The following is a 25,594-nucleotide window of genomic DNA, read 5'->3' as shown; positions in this document are numbered from 1 at the left end:
AAACTGACATTTAAGACTGTATTTTTCTAGTCTTACTCTAGTTAGATTCACTCATTCACAACATTCGTACATCGCTTCTATACACAGCACTTCTATACACGCACAGCCATTCATAAAAGGTTCATTGTCACTATCGCAATTAATCTGAGCCAAGGATCGAACCACCAACCCTGTGGTAACTCCTGAGCCAGATTTTTTGGACTGTCAATAAAATATATGGAATTATTTTATTGATCAAACGAATCAGTCATGTTTAATATGCACACACACATACATATATATAAACTGGAAACTAATTACTTAAATCTTTCATTTAAATGTAATATTTAATTATTTAATAATTTAAAACAACCCTTGATTTATGAGCACTAAACACTCAATATATATATTTTATATATATACTCTATATATAGTTTTTAATATATTCTTTGTGTTTAATATATTTAGCAAAAATTTAAATCCTTATCAGCAGGCCCGCCAAAGTGCATTACAACAACTGAATAATGAATGGAAGCATTGACCAACTAGACAAAATCACAGACATATAAGCAAAGAACTAGCAGAATTAGTATGAGAAAGACTGTGCCTCATTTTTAGTTTAAAACTTTCAATTGAGTTTTGCTAAATACTCAAAAAAGTCACACTGGAAAACCGCACAAAAATAACATTCTGCAGAAAGATCTTAGGAAAGCTTCTGTTGGGTTAATATATGCAAGCCCCCACAGGGATTTTAATAGTTTTAGAACAGTTATACTTTGCATATATCGTACACCATGAACAAACGACAGAGAGGGAACAGGAGAGAGTGCATAACCTCGCATAATCCAAAATGAACACACACACACACACACACACACACACACACACACACACACACACAGAGAGAGAGACACTCACACCCACTAATCTCATCCTCAGAAGCGGGGTGGCAATCTGATCTACCCTTAGCTCTAGCGCTGCACCGGGTGCTGGATGGGGGTGTGGAGGTCCCCAGAGGTGAAACTCGATTAGCGAGCAGCATGAAAGTCAATGAAAAGGACCCCAGTGTGTTCCAGTCCCCTGACAGTATTAATGTTTAATGATATCTAAAGAGGCTAATCTCTCCCCCCGCCCCCCATTCGCCTTTGCTCTCTCATTAGATATCCTCACAATATCCTCACCTCTTCAGATTGGAGCACTGACCCCATCTGCTGAAGGACTCGCCCTTCACTGGATGTTAAACGCGTCCCTCGCTCTCTCCGTCTCCATTTCCATGCACGCACACACACACACAAACTCACACACACACGCGATTACTGTATTTGAGCTATGTTAAAAGAGAAGGGATCAAGCAAAGGGTGGCCACGTTGATGAGGGCCGTGGGCTAGCGTTCCTCAGGGACCCTTCAAGCTATGCCACAGGGAGCCCAGTCTCCCTGCAGAGTCACCAGAGCAGGACAGGTCAAAGGGTAAGAGGCCAGACTCCACTGGTCTTACAGTTTAGGCACACAGCTAAAAAAAACAACAACCCCATAGATACAGCCTTGTTATGGGAACAGCAAAATAGGAGAGTGGCAATTCTTTGTGGCTGCCCTACCTGCCACCGAACATAAGGGGGGGCAGCAGAGGGCCTCATACTGGAACATGGATGTGTGGAAAAATACCTCGTGTGCATATCGAAAATGATAATGTTGAAGTGTATACAAACTTATGTATGTCAGAGGCAGCAGGTAAAAGAGCATTTGTTCAGAGTACAGATAAAGACTTATGAATTAACTATGTTACGGCTCTGTGTTGTTTCTGCTCTGGGATTCATTTCTAGAACAGTAACAATGGGCCACCCGTGGAACTCCACCCCTGGGCCCCATCTGCAGCACTGAGCACTCAAATATGTGAATAAAGGGTACATTTTATGTTAAATCCCCAAGAGGCCTGCTCGGTTGTTACCGACCGGTCAGGTTACGCTGCGTCAACATGACATGATGTCCATTACAAACACAGGAGCAAACAAAATTCAGACAGGTTGGAGGAAATTATTGTGAGGAATTTGGTTTCATCCTCACATACTGATTTATAAAATTCTACCTTGATGACATTTAAATCAACTCTTGTATGACTTTCAATAGAAACTGTTCAGAGCAGAACAATCCGTCAAATTATTACCCAGATTGGGTTAATTACAGGACTAATATCACAGTTTGGCTGTCCTCATAATTATGTGGACACACATTTCTCGTCTAATGAGGGATTATCACAAATATTTTTGGTTTCACCTCAAACTAAAATGGTTTTGATCAGGGATACACACAGCCTTTCTCTTCGAAAGCCATTTCCAGTATTTAAGTACAAATCCTGTATCAGTTCTCTTCTTTTTTCCAAATTTAGAATCTGTATCTTGGGTGTCCTGGCACACACCGCATTACCGCAATATCCGTACTCCTCTCAGAGTCCTATACAACACAAAGGTGAGAATGTGAAAAACTAAATCTGTGCCCCTGCATGAGGCCAGGGATTACTGCGGCTCTCTGTGACTGAATGTAACAGGGAGCGGGAGGTCATTTAATGTGAACCGGTTACATCATTACATCTTTGCTGCGATGGTCTGATCCCTCTTGACTCTTGACTTTGAGTTTTCTTTATTTATTTTGCAATTTCTTTGTTATCATAACTGGTAGAAACAAGGGCCAGAGCTACAAATACATCCCATGTTGACTGCTAACGGCCAATCCTTTGTGTGACAGCGGAAAATCTGTTTTTTTATGTTCAAGTTTCATCAGTGTCATTAAATAAAAAGCATTGGACAGATTAAAAATTTTGACCTGATGATGGTGCCAGATGAAAGTCTCAGATATTCATCTTAACATCAACAGTGGATGGCAAGTGCAGGACTTATATCTCTTTCTGTTCAGTGTAAACAAATCCTTATTACATAAACATTTTGCAGTCAATGACTGGGCTAAGGTCTCTGACCTGAAGACGTCAGCCAAGCTTTTGTATCTCCTGTAAATGAAAGCAGTGCTACAGCCATCGTCACGCCTTCTCGTGTGGGGGGGGGGAAGTAGCAGTCGAATTCTTCAGCAAGTCAAACACATAATCTGTTTGACTGAGGTCACATGAGTGCCCGGAAGGTGAAAACCTCCTACCTCTTTGGCTGTAAACAAACTGTGCTTCTGTATTTTATATAAAAAGTGAAAACGATTTAGTTCACTGTTCACCCAATATAGATGCAAACATCCTGAAAGTCAGCACTAAAGTCTCTTAACCAATGTTTCATATCACATTAAATATGCTAGAGTGGAAGTGTATCAATGTAGGATTAGTTTTTTTTCCCACTGTCCCTATCAAATATAATAAATAAATAATAATAAAGCATTTTTAAAATAAAATGTATATCCAGATAATAACATCATGTGAAACTGAGATGACTGATATTTTGTCCACACAAAGTATCAGGGTCAGAATTTTCTTTGTGAATCTTTAAATATTCTCTCAGAAGCTGCTTTATTGCAGTATTTCATTTTTTATGGGGCATTGGAACCTTGTGTAAAAATGATGCGAACGTACTGCACCACCATGAAGCAGGAGTTTAAAAAGCACATATATACTCTCTTGCAGTTGCGCACAAACACAGCAAAACAACCACAAATGCACCAGTGAGCATGTACAGCAACACATACTCGAGGACGCATGCATGCACATACACACAAGAGTGTGAGCAGGCAAAAAAAAATTAACAAAAGTCAGAGGAAATGCTTATGCCCATGAACACACTCAGGAGGGGCTGCAGAGCACTTAAGCGGTCACTTTCGCACGCAAAGGCCAATCGCAGGAGCTTAGCTGGCCACATCAAGCTTTTTTAGCAAATGCTGCTGTGCTGAAATTGCTTGCCTAGTTAACCCTGTGCGCCGCTGAGAGAAAATGTTGCTCCATCGCTCAAGTCGGAGTCGCGGCAAATGGTTCGCTTTGAAGGCTTTGTGCATGAGATGACTGGGCCTTGTCATTTGTGAGGAGGGATTAGTCATGCTATGTTTATTGCCGGGTGTGCATCAGCCGTCCCGACTGCTGCGTTTGAGGGATTTTGTTTGCTTCAGAGGTGGGGGGTTTTTTTGCCAAACACTGACACTAGAAGAGACCATATGCGAATGCTTCCGCTTCAAGTCAATTACACAACAGCAAATGCCTTCAGCGAGAGTTAAAGTTTCTCCAACTTTGATGTGCACTGGCGGAGTCGCCTCATAAAGTTGCTGGAGTTTTGAAAAGCCTAAAAAAAAAGACCTCATCAACAGTGGACCAGGAGAAAACGTGCCAACTTTGTAAGTATGTATTTTTTTTTTGATAGTTATTGATTAAGTACCTGTTTTCTTAAACAGCTACCTAATGCACTTGCAAATGCATCTTGCATGGTGCATTTTGGGTGTGATGCTGTTTTACAAGTTTCAGTGAATTGATTGGGTTGCATTGAGCCAGAACATGTCAGCTTTTTTGTCATGTACAAATTCAAATACAAAGGTGCTTTATTGGCATGAAAGTAAAAATAAATAAATATATATATATAATGTTGCCAAGCATCAAAATACAATGTTTTCAAGCAGGGCCAGCCCAAGGCATAAGCGAACTAAGCGGCTGCTTTAGGGCCCCCTGGCCACCAGGCCCAATGTAACTATAGGCACGATACAGCCATTGTCAGTCAGACAGTTGATGGAAAAGGCAAGAAGTGTATTAAGTTAAAAATAAAGACAGTGTCATAAAAAACCTGCATGACTAATTTCAATGTTTTACCATAAACTTTCCCTGCTAGATAGCCGTCAATCAAGCCTTCGGTTCAGTCAAGGTATCGTCAGCGAACGTTAGCTAGCTAACCATTAGCTAAGAAAATATAACGACAGGGAGATTCCACTCAGTACTGTATCACTTTGTATATTAAAGTGCAAATTAACACTGGACCACTATTGTGAGTTGGCTACTTTTAAGATTAAAAACCATAGAAGCATAAAGGCTGACATTGGTATAATGTAAGCAACACAGCTACTAATGAAACTAATGAAATTGATAATGGGTGTGTTAGATTTACAGAAGGTGTGCGAACGATCAAGCATTGCCAATAGTATTAGTGGCCCTGGGGGGGCCCAAATCACATTCTGCTTCGGGGCCCATATAGGCTCTGTTGCCAAGCACACAACAGAAAAATGAAAAATAAGACAACACCAAGATTGACAGACGTGTCTCAGGCGGTGGCATGTTGACAGATGCTCGTTCAGTAAAAAATACCTTGTGTCCCTCTCCTACTATCAGTAGTTTTTCATTTTGAGATGTCGATGAGCTCAAAGAAATCTGACATTACAGAATGGAAAGCTTTACATTTTACGGGTTTAGGGTTGGTTTGGAATTTTGTTTGAGCTTGTTCACATGCAAATTTTGGTAAACGGAGCTAGATATGTTTGCCCTTTCACTTTACTGCTAACCATTAGCTAAGAAAATATAACGACAGGGAGATTCCACTCAGTACTGTATCACTTTGTATATTAAAGTGCAAATTAACACTGGACCACTATTGTGAGTTGGCTACTTTTAAGATTAAAAACCATAGAAGCATAAAGGCTGACATTGGTATAATGTAAGCAACACAGCTACTAATGAAACTAATGAAATTGATAATGGGTGTGTTAGATTTACAGAAGGTGTGCGAACGATCAAGCATTGCCAATAGTATTAGTGGCCCTGGGGGGGCCCAAATCACATTCTGCTTCGGGGCCCATATAGGCTCTGTTGCCAAGCACACAACAGAAAAATGAAAAATAAGACAACACCAAGATTGACAGACGTGTCTCAGGCGGTGGCATGTTGACAGATGCTCGTTCAGTAAAAAATACCTTGTGTCCCTCTCCTACTATCAGTAGTTTTTCATTTTGAGATGTCGATGAGCTCAAAGAAATCTGACATTACAGAATGGAAAGCTTTACATTTTACGGGTTTAGGGTTGGTTTGGAATTTTGTTTGAGCTTGTTCACATGCAAATTTTGGTAAACGGAGCTAGATATGTTTGCCCTTTCACTTTACTTTCTGCCTGATCAGGTTTGTGTACTTTCATACTAACACTTTGAATTGTAACCAATTATTAATTGTAAACTTACACTATGTCATTCATGCAGCCACACTGCTGCCGATTATGCTTCACATTGGTTTTAGACTAGTGTATCTTCAAAGATGATTTAGAATCTCAATCTGCTTTCTCATGTATAAAACAATGGGGTTGTCCAATTGGTAGAAGGAGCAGTTTCGATTTCTTCTTCACTTTAAAAATGTTACAAAGCATTAAAATGCATCATATTTGATTTACAGGGGCATATTTATGAAAAAGAAAAAATATCAACACAATTAATAATACACTGCACATCTGTTCAAAGTGAAAACACAGTGCCTTGCTTGGGGAGTCCCCATCCAGACACACTGCTTGTTACGAGGCAGACTGCCTCCGTTTTCGTAGGTTTCTGCTCGACTGCACAAACCATCAGTCTGCGACTGATGAATGGCCTGATCCTCGTAAAAACTGAGAGGCAATTTTCGTTCTGTTAGATATCCTTTCTTTGACCCCGTCACTGTATGTGCATGATGTGATCGGGTCGTGCATGCAACTGCGTGCTTTTGTCTGCGTGCACTGCATGCCTGCAGTACATGCAGGGAAGGGGCAGGAAGGCAATCGTCGACGCTTCAACTGGAATTGAAATTGCCGGTTGTATATCTTGATGCCAGACATATTTATGCCCGGAGAGGCTTGCCTTTCTGCCTGCTCATCACAGCCACTGTCAGGCTGTGAAGTGTGTGAGTAGGATCTGCTGGTGCTATGTGCATGTGCTGGTAAGACAAGAGCCAGTGCTTGTGGCCTCTGTATACCACATGTTGTGTCCACGCTTTTGACCCGTGTGTCGGCAAAGTCCTGCATTTTAAAGCATGTTGTGCCAAGTTTACAGTCTAAGTTTACAAATGTAGAACATTAACGAGATACATGGTTTCCACACTACGATACTACATACACTATTGTGCACCTTACAAATGTCAATCTACAGACCAGCCTATACCAAGTCAAACCTGGCTAAAACATTTAAATGCACAATCATTTTTTTCTTTCCAATATGGTAGTAAAGTGGGGGCCCTGAAATAAAGCAAAACCTTCAGAATTTAATTACTCTTCATTTAAAAAAAATCTCCCATCAAAGGAACAGCAACGCTGTAGTTGCGCAGCAGACGCAGGGAGGAGCGAGGCGGAGCGAGGCGGAACACGAAGAGAGGGGGGCGAGGAGTGAGCAGGAAAGCACTGGAATCGACCGTAGTCTCACAGGGCTGTTCATACAGAAAGAGGAGGGGGCTGTGTGGCTTGATCCTTGAGGTGTTTTGACATGGAATGGCAAAGACCTGTAGTTCACACACCTGAAAACCAATGTAACATGTCTAAAAGGGGGCATAATATGGGCCCTTTAATATTGCCGGTGTTATTTTTTTAAAGAAAAAAACAAAACAAACGCCCACAGCTTGTGGTTGTTTGCAAGCTGCAAAGAGGAATTTGGTGTCATCTGCTGAGACATGCAACTTGTTCAATAAATAGGGCTGGGCGATATGGCTGAAAACTGTATCACGATATAAGTGTTTCATATCGGTCGATATCGATAATTATTGATAATTTTGATGACCTAAGAAACACAAACACGAGCCAACGAGGTGGCGCAACCAAACGTGATACTGTTACATGATCGGCTATTAGGCGTGTCACTCCATACGTTGCTAGGTACCAGAGGACAAGTGCCGGCGTAGATAGCGGCCGGCGTAGCTAGACTCTTTGCTCTGGTTTCTTCCAACGAGGGAAAAAAAATGATCAAACCGTTCTATCGAACACATTTTCTATTGATATTGATAACCTGTCTATAGCGATACATATCGTTATCGTTTTATCGCCCAGCCCTATCAATAAATAAAGTTTCGCCGCAAATTTATTCCTGGATCAGCAGTCATTCAGAGTACCGCTAAATCAATTTTATGAGAATTTATTTGATTTACAGTAAAAAAGATTGTTTCAAATTGGCTTGATATTCATCCTGCAGGCCTGATGCTTTGTCCATGATGGAGTGGCGTGGCTCAGGAAGCGGAGCGGTTGTCTAGTAATCGGAGGCTTCCTGGTTCGATCTATGACTCCTCCAGAGAGCGCGACGAAATGTCCAAGACATTAAACCCCTGACTGCCCCTGCTGCTGTGTCATCAGAGTGTGAATGAGATACACATTCTGAAGCACTTTGAGATGTGGACAGACTAGGAAACCGTTATATAATAAATGCAGACCATTTACCACTTGTAGTGTTTATTCATAGCTATTCCATCTGTTTCTAAATGTTGATACTAGAAATGTCATTGCTCCTCTACCAAATAACTGTATATACAGTATCAGTGGTGTGCCATAAAGGCTAGCAAAGGAAATGGTGATTTAGCAGTTAAAGCCAAAATTTTACAAATATTTATTTTTATTATCAACAAAAATCAATTATTATGATTATGTGGATACGATATCTTTCCTTAAATCTCTGAACAGCATTCTGTCCATGTGGCAGCCCACAGTGACGTCTAACATTAGTTTGTGAACTGCTGAAAATTTTGGCCAGAGACTTAAAGGTGGGTTAGGCGTTTTTTGTGAGAAGCACTTTCTGTCATATTACTTGAAACTCTCGTAACACACCGATAGCGATGAACACATTGAATGATCCGACACTGAAACGAAAACAATCCCTCATCTGTGGCAGCGGCAGGAGTGTAAAAAACACGACCAATCAGAAAGTCCGGTCTAAAGAAAGTGATTGGATGAACCGGCTTTCTCCCTGCCCGCGCGCACTCCGCTCGTTCACCACACATCGGGCCGCGTGACCAGTCTCCTGCACGCAAAACAATTCTAGATTTGTTTTGGGAATTTTGCCGCGTAGACTCGTGACAGAACTCTGAATGAAGTTTAGTGAGTAAACAGTAATGGGAAACAGACCGGAAACAGACGAGCAACATTATTTTGAAACGGAATAGGTCACGAAGCCTAGTGCTTGTAGTCCATTGAAGGAGCGGGGGTTGGGTCTGACTGAGAGCTCGTCCACCTACACCTGCAACCATGCATTTTATGCACACTCTTTGGTTCATGTCCACGTTCCGTCTGCTCACGTGGAAAAGTATTACAACTATACTGCAGCAACCACCAGGGGGCGAACTAGCTGTTTTGGCTTTACTATGGGGGAGCTGTCATGTTGTCAAGCTTTATCTAGTCTCCAGGTTCACATCCAGATGTGTGCAGAGACTGTGCTTGCACATTAGAAAATATCTTCAACAGTCCTCATAATCATTAAGACATAGCAGTAGGAGGTAGAAAATGACACTGATTGATCACAAATCAAATATAATTTTCTTATTAATCACCTTGTTTAACATGCGTGACGACGAGGAGCGTTTTAAGAATGTATTGTGGGGCAGATTTTAACAATTCATTTAGCAAGGAAAGCTTTCCCAGTCATATTTATTCAGTTAACATATTTACAGTTAACCATGTAAAAATAATCTGCTTTCAAATAAAGTCATGTTTACTACATTCACAAGTACATATGAACTCCCCCCTTCTTGATTTATTCGTACCTCCACCATTGCAATTTTGTGGCATGTTTGCTGAAGCTCTCAGAAATGGGGAAGTCATGGGATTTAAGTTTTTGCTAATTATTATGTTCATTTATTGCAATTTCAGTCCTACAGAGTTTTTCATTGTGACATTGTAATACGTCACATTTCTTTGCTATTCATAGCTCAGATTCATATATTTCTGATTCAATGAAAGTGTCTTCCTTTAATGTTCATAATTACTCTGTCCTGTGTAGCCCAATTCTATATAAATACACAGTCAGCCAAAAATTATTTTCCATGCATTACAAGACATGGACCCTTATGTGCATGGGAATTGCACATCTGTTTTTCCCCTTACTGGTACAATTTTTCTGCAGAAGAAAAGTGCCAGCTTTAATAAATCTGATAAATTATTAGATGCAAAGTGTTGACCAGTCAATTTTTCGGACAGGCTGCATTGCCTGATTTTGTTTCTATGAAGATGTATTGCCGATTGAGCTTGATTGCTCCCCGAGGTGGTGGGCTACAGATTTCATGATGTTTAACTAAAAACACCTCTTAATAAAGTGAAATGTATCATGTTTAAGCCATTTCTCTCCCTTACTTACTCCAGCACGTGATAGAAGCGCTCAATGGATTTTAGAATTGTTACTGTAATTGTAGTATGAATATATCAATGCTATATTGTGATCCCTTATCTTAATATGTAGACAGTGTCACCTTTGTTTCTCCAAAATGTTAACATTTTACAAAATACAAAAAAAACTTGATTTAGCTTCCATGGCCTTTTTTTCCATCCATCAAAAAATTGGCCCATATCGTATGCCACAAGGACTTTCCCAGGATAGAGCACTATATGTAATCCACTATAGTGGATTAAAGGTTCACCACAGATATTTTAAAGTTTCCAAATTACTGGCTCTAAGAAAAAAAAACACGTATTAATGGACAGCAACAATGACAGTTGTAAAAAAGAATGAGAAATAACTGAAAATAGTTATTTCTCATTTCAAAATAAAAAAAGCTTAGCACACCAAAGTGTCTTACAACCCCCTGTGGTGTTTGGACTGTGCAGTTGAGAAGCCCATTGCTAACTGGTAGATAGAAGCTGATAAAAAAAATGTTTGATCATACCACATTAATGAGGTCAGGGGCTAAGAGGACCTTTTGACAGCGGTGAAGTACATGTAGATGAACGGAGCTAAACGTCAAAGGTAAAACTGTCCGAATCCCGAAAACCTTCAAGCTGCTCATTGTAACAATGACCAGATATTAGATGGGCTAATGTGCCGAGACAAATACTGTAGTCACCCAGTTTGTGGCGACAGAGCTCACAGCATGATTGTCCACATGCATAGATATATTTCATTGCCTTTACAACTGCATATACAGTTGCATCAAAGGAAGCCTAATATCCTGCATCGTAAAGTAGCATTTGACATCTTGACAGTGTTTAATCCCAGGAAACGGGATTTCCCAGAATCCATTCGCAGCCTTTTTCCCAATCCCGGAAAATATAAAATGGAAAACTATATAGCTCGTAAATTAGCTCGTTAGAATCAAAACCTAATAGCCGGACGCATGCTAAGTAAATTTCCCTACTCCCTACTTATAAATGCATAATTTAATTTAATTTTTCTTTCCCTACATTCTCCCATGATAATACAAGTCTTGTTGCTAGCAGTCGCATTTGCGATAGATGGGACACGGAAAAATGGGGAACTTTAGTTTATATGTTGCTGGACTGCAACAGCAGGGGCCAGCAGGACTGGGAGTGAGCCGCCTTCAACACAATGACTGCCAACAGGTTTACATGGACATATATATGTGACCGAGCTTCACAAAGTGGCAACATTAGGAATCTCAGCAAGACAAAAGACCAAAGCATGCTACGACAATGGATTCACTTTTGATTCCTATCCAAAACACTAACCATATTTCATCTTGTTTAGTGATCATATATATGTTTAAAATATATAGTGATGGGTTTTGACGGTAGCTGAAGTTGAAACCTAAATAAGAAGTGAATTTCCCAGATTTCCCAGGACAGAAAATGTTAAATTTTTCGGCAAAAATATTAATCCCTGCTTCACACCTTCAGCACAGAGCTTTTCCTTAACGTGGAGACAAGACTGAAACTCTTTGATGTGCCACTCTTTAACCACTTAATCCCAAAAAGGAGGGGGAAAGAAATGAGAACCTCCTACATTTAAATGCACACACAAACACACACATACACACGCACACAATGCAAAGACAAATACTCCGATATTTTTGACATGTACAGACACTTGTATATAGGGCTTTGCAAGTTTGACATCCATGCATCTTTGGTTTATCCTGTGGATAATTCAAAGGGCTTCTTTTTCAATGTACAGATCATTTTAACCCTTAAAAATAAACACACGGAAATCTGTCAGACAATTGGAGTCACAAGGTTTATATGTGACAAGGGCAATATGCTTGCGTGTGTTGTAAAATGATTGCGACGGGGAGGGTGGGTGATGTCATTCAGCCCTCTCTTGCAGAACGTCGAAAGCGAATTAGCCGATGGATCAAGTTCCATCAGATCAGGGTGCGTGGAGATCACACCATGCTGGTTAAATAATCTGCCCCCACTTTTTGATTCGCCTGCAGGGAAACAGATTGTGGCTCAGCTCGAGAGGCGCAGTGCAAAATGTCCCAAAAATTAAAAAAAATCAAAACGTAAACTCTGGACGGTGTTCTTAGAGTTATTGTGCTCCACTTGGTGTCACAATGTCAACAGACAGAGGATACATGTTGCAGTACAACAAGAAAAAAGTAAATCAGGCGTTCAACAAGAGGACAATGCCTGGTTGTTATCGTTTAGCACTGATATGAAACAGGTTGTGTGTGACTCAAATACACCTGCAAAATGTCACGTCTCTAATGTCGCTGGGTGACAAAACATGACAACAGGAGGTAAGCTGACGCCATAATGAAACAATTAAGAGGCAAAAGAGAGGGGAAGCCACTGTTGCGCGCCATGCCTGCTACAGTGTGTGAGCAGTCGCACTGACACAGTTTACTCCATTAAATGAATAATAGAGGAAGGCGGGATGCTTTAAGAGCATTTCCTCTGAACTAATGTGGAGAGAAACAGAAGACATGGAGCAAAGTGTACGACAAGGCATGTTTGAAATGAGGTGTTCCTCAGGTCCTTGCACATCAAAATAATATTCAGTCATCCAAATGTTTACTCTTAATAGTACATCATGGAAATCTTAAACATGTCCCCTGGGTGGAGTGTCAGAACATTTTTGTGATTAATAAATTAGGCTGTCCGTATGGGGGGAAAAAAATCACATTGTGGGCTTTTCAGACCTGCCCCAATTTCATCAAGGCAACTCTCCCCGTCAAACACACTACCTACGACGTTGGGTAAACGCCAGGGGCAGAAACTCGGGGAAGTATTTCCTCAAGCCCCTGAAGCGCTCGCCTCATTTTCTACATCTGCTGCGTTCTCGCTGACTGAGCAGGCTCTTCTGCAGATGTGTGTGTGCGTGTGTGTGTATGTGTGTGCGTGTGCGCATGTGCATATATGCACGAATACAGACAGCATTGAAAGGAAAAGAGCTTCTTCTTCCACTATAATAGATGGGTCACTTAGAGGACAAGGCCTGAACACAGCAGAACAAATATGACACATATGCCTATGAAGTTAGAGGTGTAGTTGTCTGATAACAAAAGGAAATAAAGGTGTTTCATTTGGAGTACTATTCAGATATCATTCCATATGTTTCAGCTTCTTGCAGTGCTTGCAGACCATACACCCATACTGTCCGGAGTTGTTGGCATAAAAGGCTGGTGATATTCTACATTTTTTATACTCAGCGAATCCCATGTAAAGACAAAAAGGCAACCTATCTGTCGCCCATAAAGTTGGAATAAAATATGTTTTACCTCTTCTAATGAAATGATTGTGACAATGTGATTTATTCTTGATAGATAAAGTGTATACCCTCTCAAAACTTTATTGATCAATCTCTTTCAAACATATCACAGTGAAAATTAAACCACAATTAACCTTTGCAAACTGTTAATATTCCAAGGAAATCAGCAATGTTGGCCTGATTGTGTCTGTCCTGTCGGAGTGCAAGCACTCTTTGGCGTATTGCCAGTTGCGTTGGACGAGGCATAGCCTAGGGAACTTCTGTGTCAAATTTGGTCGTAAATTTTACAGCCAATTCTGAAAACGTGGACTTACTGCATACAGACTTTAAGCAAGAAAAGTACAACACAGCGAATGTTTTGCCTTTTATATTGCCAAACAGTTGTTAAGCATGAATTTGTTTCACCTAGGTAACTGGGACTCAGTATGTACCTCATTACACCTTGTCAAAGGTGCTTACAGATGTGTATAAATAGGAATAAAAAGAGGAATGTGTCTGAAAACAAAATTATTCCAACATTATCGGCAACAGTGTATATTGGTGGTATGAGCTGAAAATTACCACTATGTCTTATTTATTCACAGAGCACTACTGTTGCTCAAACACTTACAAACACATTGCATTGGATGAGATGCTCCTGTATAGTGACAAACACACTGTTGTTTAATCATTTGCGCACATAAACTCCTGGTTGACCGAAATCACAATACCCAGATATTTAGGAAAATCTTTAACATGTTTTTTAATGGACGCACTCTTTCACTGTACATATCCACAGTATCAGCTGAATCACTAGGTAAGCGTCCACTGAGTCGGTGTTCCTGCCTCAGACTCCAGCTGGGACCAATCTGTCGGTCAGGTGTGGCTCGGCGGTAGCAGCCGCCGCCTCGCCAGCACGCTGGGAGGACTTCCAGGCACAGCCCAGATACAAGGGGGGACGAGTCACACTGCAGTGCAACCCATAATACACAACAGATACAAAATATCCCTGTGGCAGTTCACTGTTAAGAAAGTGGAAATGTTTCTATGTGTCTAGAATGGCATTTAAATGGAAACACAAACACTGCCGATGTTCGAGACTGTCCTCAAGCAAAAAATGACCAGAAGCAGCGTATTACGACTTACGTGGTCGTTTTAAAGACCGCAGACCTCTAGCGGCCATTATGTACACGACCACTAGAGGTCAGCAGTGGACCCGGTAAGTCTGTCAAGTCAAGTTTGTGTATGTAAATGTTTTTTCCTTATATTCTGTAAAGTAATCTTTTGCCATGCTGTGCCATGTCACCCGAACCCTAACCATCATCCTTACCTTTACAAGCTCATCAACCATGCGTCAGTAAGGGGTGCAACGGATCATAAAACTCACGGTTTGGATCAATCCGTGGATTTTGAGTCACGGATCGGATCATTTTTGGGAACTTTCCCCAACAGTGAGACAAAGGACACGCCGAGAGTTCTTCTTTACACCTATTTATTAGATCGAGACGGACTGCAACCGGCCCTGCAAATGAACTCCTGCCCCGACTCTCTCTCCCTCGCTGGGTCGAGCCATGCTCACGTCACACACACTCCCCGCTCTGTCTCTCTCACGCACGCCGCTCCATTCCCAACAGGAGTATTCACAGTCATTGCTTTTCCACCATGCCAGTGGATCACCACCATCATCTGTGTATTTTTCAGAAAAGCCACAAAGCTTCTATACACAAGACGAGACTTAAATGATGCGGGTGGCTTGTCCAGTTCTTCCGCTCCTCCAGTAGCCATAACTATGATCTGCTTCGACCGCTGTTAACATGCCTCGTTCACATGAACACATAACTTCCTTCAACATCTCAGGATCATTATACTTTCACTACAGTTCTCTGCATCGACATTTAGGGAAATGTTACGCTATTTTAAAAAGTAACCACAGCAGTAAAAAAAAAAGTAAAACGGTATTTTACGCTTATGGTAAACTTTGCAATTAATCCGCAGATCACATGCATTCCGAATCATAGGTGGCGATCCGTACAGATCACGGATCAAATGTGGTCCGTTACGTCACTATGCGTGAGTACAGCAAATAAAGGCCCACGTGGCGAAAACTATTTGTGGCGTACCTCCTGTAGACCACCTCAGTCTAAGGCCTTCTAGCTTCTGATTGGTTAGTTCAGACATGTGATCAGGTGTAACCAGGATAAAGGTTGTTGTTGTGGGACTGCTGAGGGGAGAACAGTAGAGAACTGCTGGAGAAAGATATCCGTCTCCATCTTGCTGTTTATTCGTACATAGAGTGATCCAACTACCACACATCGAACCCTCACGTTACAATAGTATAAAGTCTCCACAGTGCAGTTAGTAGAATCCTATACACTGTGAGGCCACTAGCCGTGGACATTTACATGGTGAAATTTGCTGTTTTGGATAAATGGTATGGTCTTTTGTATCTGTCCTCTTGGAGGACACAAACACACCAGACCTCGTTGGAGGGTCTCTCCATATAGACCAAAGTGAAGGACATTACCGCGGCTGCTGCTGGCCAGCCCCACACTGAACGTTGCAAGCGAGGACCCTATGCTGTCTAGATTATGTCTAAATAAAGCCCCGGTAGTGTATGAATCACTGTGTCACTGATCCCCTCTGCCTCCCAGACAACAGGTTTGCCTTCTGCAAGCTGTCACTGGCTTTCCACTCTTTCAAATGAAGAATAAAGGGTGGGAGAAATCGAGACTGTGTGAGGGAGAGAGGGGAGTTGACGTTCATCATTCGAGTGCCGTGGCTTAGCCTAAGAGGCTTGAATAATCAGTATGTTAAGCTGCCGGGGTGTGCGCTTGCACCTACCACGCGCTTACAAACTCCTGGGTGCTTTTTAATCAAGCAGAACCGCTGAGAGGCAGTGGTGAGTGCCAAGAGGCCAGGCTGAGCTTTAGAATATCTGTTACACTTTCTCCTGACATCACCAGACGTGCATTTTCCCTGTAAGCTAGTTATTTTTATAAATGTCTTTAAAAGAGCAAATGAATTTTCTGCACATTTTAATTCCATGTGAATCACCATGTTCAGTGGGAGGACCTCATAGTATGACGATTCTTCTCTGAATGCTTCCACATTGAGTGTAAGCAAATGTGAGCACATTTTTTGTAAAAACCAGCCACATGTCCTCGGTCATGACCCACTGCACAACGTGAGACCCTGTTGTCAGCAGCAGTTCCAGCACTGCTGAACTGTCAGTCTATTTTCATTATAAACGTGTCACGATTGGTCTCTGGTGTCTTTTGTTCCCTCTTCCTGACCTGCCATCCCCTCCTACCTTTTGCCTCTCTACTCAAATGTTACGTTAGGGTCACGTGTGGCCACTATTTTGTTCATGTATGATAAGGTAGTAGCCATACAACCGGGCTTTGTAAGGTTGATGTGTTAATAAGATAACTGAAATGAAAGCACCAGACACGTGTGGCTGTGTACTTTGGGCTAAATTCCCTGTCTAGTGCTCTCAAGAGCTCCTTTAATCCTGAAATTCCAAACCATTACAATATATATGATTTCATTCATACAATGTAATCTTTCAGTTGTTAACCTCTGTAAGACATTATTAAATGTCTGTTTTAGCAGTTTACGCAATAAAACATGGATAGCAAAAGGGATGTCAGCTTTATGTTGGTTTGATGAACAAAAGGGAAATGGCTTTTCTTCATTTACAGAATTTTCCAACAAAATCTTTGTTTTCAACATGTCATCCATTCACAAGTCTGTAAAAAAGTGCTATTGAAACATTGAGTTTAAAGGAGACATACTATGCTCATATTTAGGTTCATGATTTTAATTTGGTTTATTACTTGAAAAGGTTTACATGCTCAGTGCAAAGTATTTAAAAAATCAGTTTCCTCATATTGTCCATTCCTGCAGCTCAGTCTAACTGCAAGACATGCTTTATGCATTTCCATAATATGGCAATGTCACCAGCTTATGGATCGACCAGCTTACTGATGAGCTCCAGGGGCAGTGTTTTCTGTCGGGGAGAGGAAGTCCCTTCACACAATTTTGACTTTTTAACCTTTTAGACCCTTTACATACATAAAAAAAAACATATAAACAAACTAGTGGAAATGGGGAAAAACTAAAAAAGCACAATATGTTTCCTTTAAGTTTGTCCAAATGGTTTATGTGCACTCATAACTTCGGGGAAATAAATTTCCTGATCACAAACTCGCTTGTGAATGAATTCAGTGCTGTTAAATGTGTCTGATGTTATATTCCATTTGTGTAATAAGACTTACACAACTGGTAGAGAATCATGTACTTAATCTTTAATATTTTCAGCTAGCAGTGCTCTGGGGACGGCAATGTCGAGTTTCTTTAGTTTGAATATTGAAATTGAAAATCGCCTAAATGCAGTATTTGTCTGAATAATGATCATGCAAAATGTATTTCATTATTCTCTGCGTAGCTTTGCAGTAGTACCTGAGTCCAAAATAATAAGTCCTTCCTTGGGTCATGCTCTACCCCTCCACAAAATGGCATAAACATTGGTACAGTAGTTTTTTATGTAAAACAATGGTGATTGTAGTCAACATTATTTAATACCAGTTTAGCTTATTAGGATTTCACTGTTTTTGTGTTGGTTAGCATGCTGACATTAGCATTTAGCACAAGGCATCACTGAGCCCAAATACAGAGATGCAAGCTAAGGTGTAGCCTACTATTGTTATTATCAACTATCAAAAAAAACAACAACAACACAATAAATGACCCAGACAATTGTCCTCCTCAGGCTCCAAGGACAGTGAAGTGGAACACCTTTGTTCACTCGGGGTCAAAATACTTCCATTCATCATTTAGTTCAGACTATAAAAAACTACCTCAGAAGAACAATGGTAGTTAATGCATAAATTAATGAGGAAATAAAAGGATGCATTTGGAGGTCAAACTTTCATAGATTAAAAGAAACATGTCGGGGACACGCATATGTTTATTTTGCCTGCAGGCCGACCTGTCCAACTGTTTGTTGTGTCACACAGGATTGAATCTCGTCAGGGATTGGCGAGAGTCGTTGGAAACTCTGACTCAGTGGGTGGGTTTAAAAGATTTATTTTAATTCATTAATTAATTAATTTTAAGATTTTAAAAAACGGACACTCTAAATAATTAATTATATAACATGTTCGAGACACAAATAAGGTGCACATAATGCATCCTTCTGTGAGAAACCTTAAGAGAATTTCAATCTGTTTCCATCAGCACATACAAATAACTAAACACTGTCTTTAAGACCATTTTTTGTTTTTAAAAGAGCAGTTAAAACATTGTATCAATCTCTAGACTTGCAGTTGAACTTTTAACCTCTGGTTTAGCTCTTCTCTATCCTAATTCAAGACGCTATGACAATCTGAAAATGGACCTTACACACGAGTGCTTCAACACATGTCAGATTGGAACCCAGCCAGAGTCATAAATGAGCACATTCAAACTCTAATCTAATAAAAAAGAAAACAACACAATGCTAATTCTGCCACAGCACTCCTCCATGGGTATGTGCGCAGTCCTTTGATCACCACAGCCCTCTCAATTCAAAGCCAATCACAATATTTTCTTGTCACTTCACCTCCTGAGCTGGTTCACCGAACGCCCCCTGTATTAGCGAGTGTAATAATAGCACTAGCACGGGGGCAGGGAGGCTGCCTATTCATGACCATCCTTGACCACCCAGAGTGATGCTAGGAAAGCAGCAGGGAAGGCCAAAGCTCTGTTGCTGCTCCACCATTTCCATCTTAATGCTCAGCCTCTTCCATTTTCACAATCTTAGGACCTCATCCTGTCTGATTGATCTTGCAACCCTTCAATTGCTTAAATTACATCAGCTAGCGGCTTTGCACAGAGACAAAAGGGCCCTCAGATTTGTGATCATAATTCTCTCCAATAGCATCAATTTTATAAAAGGTGCCATGTTCAATTTCAGCTTCTGGCAATGCCTCACACCCCCAACCCTCGCATTCTGATATGAATTATGATGCAGGATAGATTGTTTTTTAAGTTTACAGCCTGGCTCAGTGACAGAATGCTGCCTACCAATCAAGTGAGTGTGAAGGAGGAAGCAAGAAGTAGAAAACAGAGAGTGGCTGCAGAATGCCGAGTGTCTGATCAACAACCACGAGTTTGATTCGTGCATCCAACTGTGCATGTACATATTGGCTGCAAAAACACCCCGCTAACTCGGCTTAAACAGTAAATTACTTGAACAAGCAAATGTCAAAGCATTTCAATAGTTGCTTACAGACATAAAGGTTTGCATCAGTAGCTTTGTTTCCATCTAGATGTCAAAAAAAGAATATGTGAATTACGCACCGTACCAGGACTGTAATAGAACAGTCGAAGAAGAAGCAGTTGCAAACTGAAAACAAAACAACAGTTGCCTTGGCAACATGGCCATATGACATGCTGTATGCTTGGCAATGGAGAGAGGAAACATGGAGAAAGGTTTCAATTCAGTTGGTATTGTCCGGAGACGCAGACGGAGAAATGCCATTCTGAAGCAGCAGCGGCAGCAAGGGTGATAAGACGACAGGTCTTCCTTAACCATAGCTCGGAGGAAGACTCTGACAGCAAAAAGTGTGGATCAGAAATGAGAGTTGAATGTTCGCTATGTCAGAATTTATTCGAGCGTATAAACTTCTTTCGGAATTAGAGAAAAATGTTGCGAATTTTGCCTTCAACTTTTTCAGGTGGTACAATGCAAGCCTCAAGGACAAAGACCAAGTCCAGCGGTTAACGGTATATCATCAACATCCTGGGTAACATCACCAAGAAAAACTGCTGCCTTCCTAGAAAACTGAAGTTCTGGTGCCAACAGCTTGGACTACCCCCCTGTATAATGTGGCCACTCAATGTCTATGATGACCATATAACATCCAAGAGAAAATGGAATGAATCATTACGTCATGCATGGAAAAATGTCTTGTTGTCCTACGATATCTAAGCAACATCAACGCTCTACCGCTCACAAAGCCTAAGAGAGGAATACAAGTGCTCTGAAGTAAGAGACTAGATTTTCAGCAGTGCTACACCACAACTATTAACTGGGCGGAAATGGAAAAGCGAAGGCTTTGGCCTGGCAGCAAGTGAACCAACCTGGCACTTTGCCACATCATCAGAGCAGGGAAAAGTGGTGGTTGAGTATTATCAAAACATTACATTCAATTTTACATAACATTCATTTAACTGACGCTTTTGTCCAGAGCAACTTACAATCAACAGTTTCTTTCATATCAGAGATAGGCAGGTAGCTTTAAGGGCCTTGCCTAAGGGCCAGCACCCTGACCGAGGATCAAACCCCTAAAGCTTCTGTCCCAAAGTCAGCAGTGTAACCCACTCGTAGATTTCAGATTTAGTGGCAGTGTTCATCCACCTCAGTGGTACTGACCTAGCAGAAGCTTGTATGAGACAGTTATAGGGCTGCACATTTGACACCCCTCATGTCTAAATTGCTTTGTGACATGCCAGGATTTGCTTGTGCAAAGAAAGGGCAAGAATTTTCAATTCAATTCAATTTTATTTGTATAGCGCCATATCACAACATACATTGTCCCAAAGCACTTTACATAGTGAGGTCAATATTACAATACTACATGGAAAACCCAACAAATCCCACAATGAGCAAGCACTTGGCGACGGTGGAGAGAAAAAACTCCCTTTTAACAGAGGAAATCTCTGACAGAACCAGACTCAGTTGAGGACGGTCATCTGTCTCGACCGGTTGGGGTGAGGAGAGAGAGGAGGAAGAGAGGAGAGGTGGGCAGAGAGAGGGTGAGAGGAGAGACAGTAGGAGAGAAGAGAGAGAGAGGACAGTTGTACAACCGCCGCTTTAATCTCTACCAGACTGATACTTATAATTACAAAAAATTACAATTATGTTTATTGGAATTAATAATCCACTGGCTCCACGTCGTGGCTCAAATCCGATTCAAGGCACTGGTATTTGCCTACCATGCTGTGAGTGGCTCAGTCCCTTCCTACATCCAGAACATGGTCAAACCTTACACCCCAGCTCGTCCACTCCGCTCTGCTACTGTCAAACGGCTTGCTACTACCTCCCTACGAGGGGTGGGAAGCCACCGCTCAACCATATCCCGTCTGTTTGCTGTCCCGGTTCCACAATGGTGGAACAAGCTCCCCATTGACATCAGGACAGCAGAAACCCTATAAACTTTCAATCGCAGACTGAAAACTCACCTCTTCAGACTGCATCTAAGTCCTTGAATCATTAAAACGGGGGGGGGGGTCTAAAATCGAGAACTTTGTCGCTTTGCGTCACCTAAATTAATACAATGTAATGTAATGTAAGGTGCAGGCTACCAAGAACAGGCGTATAAATGGCCTTCTCTGTCACAGAAGTGAATCCCTGGGGTAAAGCAACATAAGCAAATTAGTATATTTATCATCCCAGCAATATCTACTTTATGAGGCAAGCAGAATGGAGTCAACAGACAGTGACAGTGGCAATGTACAAGCACAGCTTCATCAAGTTCAAGCTCGGAAAGTGGCTCGTAAGCCACAGTAAAGTCAACCAAAAGAATAGAGGCAACATGGATTTTGAAGATTTAATAAACCAGTTTGTCAAGAAAAGAACAAAAGGCAAACACTACCCATTACAAATGTTATGTATTTATTTGTCTCCATTGGTGTAACACGTTGCGATATGTTGAATGGATTTTTAAGATCAAATCATTTGCTTTAATTGGGAAAGTGTTATTATAATAAGCTGCTGTGCTACTGGTTGTGTGATTGGTGAATGGGTGTCTGAAGTGACCTAGTAATGGATCGATGCATTTTTGTCCTTCTGTTGACTGTCCCAGATGGGTAGATGGATGACCCTACAAACCCAAGGTCTTATGGAGGATTTGACCCAGCCATGACCCCAGATGGTGAACCCCCTTTAACTTCATCTCTGTTACACAAACCAAATGGTCCGTATATGTTGTGGTAAATGAAATTAATCGGGTCATTATATTTCACATGATAAAAGGAATATCACCTCATGTCTTTAACATTAAGTGGATGGGAGGGTGGAGAAAACTAAATATATTGACTTGACAAGGTTTTCTGGAATTCTTCCATTTACAGGCAAAGGGCAAGCATTCATTTGTGCCCCACTGTATTTTTTGATGCCACAGAAATGTTTATTAGTGTTCACAGATTCAAGCTCTGAGCTTTCAGTGTTTTGACCTGTTAAACTGTGTGTCTTCATGAGACAAGTGAGGAGGGGTATAAAATAAATGTAGAGAGAGGAGGCAGCCTACGACAGAACCTAGCTGAAAAATTACTTGATGATGATGATGTATATAAATAATAAAGTACTTTCATTATTCAATCTCAGTCTGGAGAATCAAAAACAACAGCAATGCTGTAAAAAATACAAAAAAAATGATTTTATAAAGAAGTAACCTAAAGATTATACTGTACATGTAAATGATCTTTTTTGTTTACCAAAATACAGTGTTTTCAAAGAGGAAATTTTATTCTTGACCACATCTGACCTCGCTTGATACCTTATTTAAGTTGTTTTCATTTTCAGCATAATAACCTTTGGATGAAACTTTGCAATATGCTAAAAATGTAAATGATTGTGGCTTAGGTGTAAGGTAAATATAACAGAAATTTAAGATCACAAAATTCTACTTCATTAAAGTTTATTAAGCCTAAAGTCAGCTCATGTCTGACCAAACACAGTAATTCCACAAAAGCCCTTTTGTCTGTGACCATTTGCCCTCAGTCTGTGTGGGACCGCTACCAAAACGGCAGCCAGTCGGTGTCAGTGGCCTTTTCCACACTGCGTCGGTCCCTACCCGGGACTGAGCCAGGCCAGCAGGAGATCCGGATGGGCTCGAATGAGCCAAGGCACAAAGGGCCAGCTGCTTGCAGAGCACCGGCTTTACATGGAAGGAAGTGGGGCTTGCTGGATATACTGGATAGACGCGATCCGCCTTTTTATAATATTATTTATCCGAATGAAAGATTAGTGGTGGAAACAGGCACACATTGGAAACTACTTTTTTTAAAATCTATATTTGTAATTTCTCATAATTTATTCCGGGGGAATCATGAGCAAGTATCGTCAACCAGTGTGTTGACTGCCATCCTCAGCTTTAATCCATCTTTTCTCAGTGACATTTAAAAAACAACAACAACAACAACAACAACAAAAACAGACCAAAAAAACCCTGTCCAGTCACATTTCATCTGCTGCAACTACACCCCTTCATTTGTGCAGTTTGGCTCAGATCAGATCAATCCACTTACCTTCAGAACACCTAGTGCCCTAAACTGACATCTGTGGCATTCTGTGTGATGCGAAAGTGTAAAACCGCTCTGACACGGCGAGCCACACTCGTTGTCTCCATTAGCTGCGTGCAGCTCGACGTAAGCCTGAAGCAGCGGCTTTTGAAGGCGTGCAAGTGCACAGACACATCACAGAGGCTCATAAATATCTCATTCTACAAGGGGATTTCACGTATGCATTCTTATGACGGCTTACGCTGGAAAAAGTTGATGTGTGTTAAATGCATTAAATATAACTGCATCAGAGCTGCTGGGCTAATGTGGGGGGGGGGGGGGGGGGGGTTGGTGGAAGAGAGCAAGGTCATTTTCTTTTCTTTCACAGCTCCACGGTTTATGTTACTTAGGGCAACTCAAAGACATTTATCTGTTTCAGGGGATAGTTAAGGTTTGTGACATGAAGTAGGAGAGATTCCAGGAATTCATTTTTAAGTGTAAGTGTGAAAAAGCCTAGAAGGAAATAATTTATTGACATTATCCATTCATTCATGAAATTGCAACCAATTCCACAAAATGCAACTGAGCGGTTTTCACCTTCATTTAAATTTTTCAAATTTACTTTCTCAATGAGCAATATCATCTTAATCATTCTGCTTTCTACTACAGTTTGAAGGCCTTATGATATCATATCAGCATGTCTAACAAATGATAATTCGAATCTGGATTGAAATGAGGATAATGAGCAGTTGTCACTTAGCATTATCATTTAGCCCGATGGGAATCGGAGGGGCAGCGCAGCCGCGCATCTGCATGTTTCTTTCAAGAAGTAGAAGACAATTAACACCTCCCAATAAATAGACAGCCCAACAGCCAAGTGAGGATACGTGAAGCTAGTCAACAACATGATAAATATGCTCTCCGTGGATGGATTTATGCTTAGAAACAGTATAAATAAGGAAAAAAGATCACAATCAGATTTTTAAGTCAGGGATTTCAGTTTTCTTCATTCAGTTGTGCATCACGAACTATCAAAATAAAAGCCTTTCGGTGAAAGCTGCTCTCCCTCACGGCGCCCCTGTTGGGAAGACCCAACCCCCATTCCCAAAAGGCTTTTTTCCACAGATGGTCCTTTTGTTGAAATTAGAAAAATTATTGCAGACAGAAAGGTCAATCTATCTGCTGGAGAAAGCTAAAAGTCACAGGCAGGCTTAATATGACTGTGTTAAGAAACTATTTGGACAGACTGTAAACAAGAATAGAAGATCTGACCTGTGACGTGGTGGATTAAGCTTTGATCATCAAATACAGTAATGAAATTCACACCAAAAGCTTTGCAGACAATGGTCAGTATTCTAGTGGCTTTTACAAATATAAACAGTACAATAAAATAATAAAAAATGATGCAATTAAAAACAAGAAAAAACAAGATGTATCTTTGCTCTGCACTTGTATTTGAATGCCCACCTCCACAGAAAACCCCGCCGAAGAAACAGAACACCCCATCAGGAGGAGCATTTCCTCAGTTGTTGACAATGTGTTGGAAGATCCAATTTTCAGATATGATAGAGCAGCTTAAAAAAAAACTCCAGCCTGCAGTATTGATGTCTAAAGCACTTAAGTACCTCACACACACACACACACACACACACACACACACACACAATCCACTTCCCCTTCCTGGTAAAGTACAGGATGTGAAGATGAAGAACTAAGCAGTTTTTTTCCTCCTCCACTACCGTTGCCAGCAATGCTTTATGGGTCATGTTGATACTGGAGTTCTCCTGCCGGACAAAAAACGTCTCGATTCAATCAAGCGAGTCG

General features: G+C 41.0%; 1 protein-coding gene across 8 annotated transcripts in view; it reads right to left on the bottom strand.

Moving 5' to 3' along the window:
- The window catches only part of pcbp3 (poly(rC) binding protein 3), a 72,026-nt gene that overhangs the window by 45,326 nt on the left and 1,106 nt on the right, over positions 1-25,594 (bottom strand). The window lies entirely within an intron of this gene.

Source organism: Scophthalmus maximus, chromosome 14 (genome assembly GCF_022379125.1).
Source record: "Scophthalmus maximus strain ysfricsl-2021 chromosome 14, ASM2237912v1, whole genome shotgun sequence".
NCBI classification, from domain to species: Eukaryota; Metazoa; Chordata; class Actinopteri; order Pleuronectiformes; family Scophthalmidae; genus Scophthalmus; species Scophthalmus maximus.
Note: the sequence above shows the minus strand (reverse complement) of the source record. Positions and strands in the feature narration are given on the sequence as shown.